The following is a 2709-nucleotide window of genomic DNA, read 5'->3' on the forward strand; positions in this document are numbered from 1 at the left end:
GAGAATAAAGTCGAAATGTTTCGAGAATAAAGTCGAAATGTTTCGAGAATAAAGTCGAAATGTTTCGAGAATAAAGTCGAAATGTTTCGAGAATAAAGTCGAAATGTTTCGAGAATAAAGTCGAAATGTTTCGAGAATAAAGTCGAAATGTTTCGAGAATAAAGTCGGAATATTACGAGAATAAAGTCGGAATATTACGAGAATAAAGTCGAAATATTATGAGAATAAAGTCAAAATGTTTCGAGAATAAAGTCAAAATGTTTAGAGAATAAAGATTAACGTTATAATATTTTGAGAGTATATTCTAGCCTTTTGCACATGCAAATGGCCCGGATTGGGAGCACCGGGAGATATTCCAAAGTCTCAGCTTTCAAAATCTGTCAGTTTTATAGCGAAATACAAACAATATATTACAATAATGAGACATTATTTTCATTATAAATTAAGCTATACTGTTTTTTCATGCCTTCTGATGTTCCTTCACTTTTATATTGTGCTATAAACTTTAAATAAAGAGGAAAAACATTTATAATTTGTATTTCGTGATAAAACTGACAGAATTAGAAAGCTGAGCTGTGTTATATTAAAAGCAACAAAGCACAAAATTATTGCGATTACTCGTAACATTTCGACTTTATTCTCAAAACATTTCGACTTTATTCTTGTAATATTTCGACTTTATTCTCGAAACATTTCGACTTTATTCTTGTAATATTTCGACTTTATTCTCGAAACATTTCGACTTTATTCTCGTAATATTTCGACTTTATTCTCGAAATATTTCGACTTTATTCTCGTAATTTCGACTTTACTCTCGAAATATTATTCTCGAAACATTTCGACTTTATTCTCGTAATATTTCGACTTTATTCTCGAAATATTTCGACTTTATTCTCGTAATTTCGACTTTATTCTCGAAATATTACGACTTTAATCTCGTAATCTTAGATTTTTTATTTTTTTAACGTGGCACTAAAACACCGTCGCACTTGTAACTATTTTGTCTCTTTGAATTTAAATTTAGATTTATTCACATTGGTCCTTAAAAACCACTACGTGAACACACTTGCCCGAATCAAGTGCGGGGAACGGATTTCCGTTTTATTAAAAGTGAGGGGTTTCTTTGACTTTGCAAGACAGCATTAATAGTGTTTAAATTGTGTCTTTTCTCTCTAAAAACTGTCGAAACAAGTGGAAAGACCAGTTTAAGTTGATTGTTTTAATTTGCTAATGTTTTTAAAAGCATGCTGTAAAGATTAAGTACAATTTACAGTTCTGTAATATTATTGTAATTGTGGTCCTTGAAAACCACTACGTGAACACACTTGCCCGAATCAAGTGCGGGGAACGGATTTACGTTTTATTAAAAGTGAGAGGTTTCTTTGACTTTGCAAGACAGCATTAATAGTGTTTAAATTGTGTCTTTTCTCTCTAAAAACTGTCGAAACAAGTGGAAAGACCAGTTTAAGTTGATTGTTTTAATTTGCTAATGTTTTTAAAAGCATGCTGTAAAGATTAAGTACAATTTACAGTTCTGTAATATTATTGTAATTACCTGCAAGCGAATAATATCAGGCCTTATTTTTTCTGATTTATAAATTTAAATAATAAAATTGTAACATATAATATTTTGATTACTGATTTTACTAGTGTTTTTGACAACAACAACAACAACAACTAATTTTATGTTTTTAAATAAATGAAATTTTCAAAATAATAATAATAATTGTTGTTATTATTGTTGTTGTTGTTATTATTTTATTATTATTAATATCAATTTTATTTTTTATAAAATTGTGAAATAAAATAATGAAGATAATAATTATTATTATTATTATTACAAATCATAATTGTAAATTATATAATATTTTGATGTATGATTTTACTAGTGTTTTTGACAACAACAATAATGATGATGATGATTTTATATTTTAAATAAAACTCTAAAATAATAAGAATAATTTAATTATTATTTTTTTATACCAGCCATCTTATCCATTATAATCGGCCCCAATGAGACATAATAATCAGTTATTATTATCATCAAAATGTCTGTATCGCTACATCCCACGTTTTGAGTATAAAAGCTTGTGCTGAATGAAGTAATCTCTTCTTTAAAGCCGTAAACTTCTCCGCTAAACTCTTCTGGCAAACAGTCAAATGTTTTCTTGAAGCTGCAGAGTGGATGATGCAATCCATCGGCACACCTGTATCATGTCATCTCTCTGGGTGCTTCTATCATGTTTAATGTGATGTCAAGAGCGCAGGCCTGAGTTTGAGCTTCACACGGCTCCGGCTGTGCCTGATGGCTCCTGGTTTGACATCCAGATATCAAGCTGTCAGCATGTAGCTGAGCTGTTTTCCTCCTCTGCTGCTGCTGTCTGTCTCCCGAGTCAAACTCTGCCATTTCTCTCTCTTTCTCTCTCTCTCTGGCAGGTTTTGAACAGTTGTAGTCTTGACGTTTTGACGGATGGAAACTTTTCTTGAAAAACTAGCACATGAAAAAAAAAAAATACTAAACAAAAAAACAACACAAAAAACACACGAAGAAGCAAACAAAGTGGAAAAACAAGCGCATAAGGGAGTTTCGTGAAGCATATCGCATTTAACGAAAGCGTGTGTTTCCACGGCGATGAAAGACTGGCGTGACGGGGGACGACAGCGACGGCGGAGACGAGGACGAAAACAAATAAACTGAAAACTTTTTTC

The 2709-nt window shown here is 31.4% G+C and overlaps 1 protein-coding gene across 1 annotated transcript in view; it reads left to right on the forward strand.

Moving 5' to 3' along the window:
* Positions 1-2709, forward strand: part of LOC107729965 (CUGBP Elav-like family member 5) — a 183493-nt gene extending 180784 nt beyond the window's left edge. The window contains exon 13 of the mRNA XM_016540699.1: positions 2437-2709. The gene's annotated coding sequence lies outside the window, so the exon portion shown is untranslated. The remainder of the gene's footprint in view (positions 1-2436) is intronic.

The sequence above is a fragment of the Sinocyclocheilus rhinocerous genome, unplaced genomic scaffold (assembly GCF_001515625.1).
Source record: "Sinocyclocheilus rhinocerous isolate Xijiao unplaced genomic scaffold, SAMN03320098_v1.1 scaffold638, whole genome shotgun sequence".
NCBI classification, from domain to species: Eukaryota; Metazoa; Chordata; class Actinopteri; order Cypriniformes; family Cyprinidae; genus Sinocyclocheilus; species Sinocyclocheilus rhinocerous.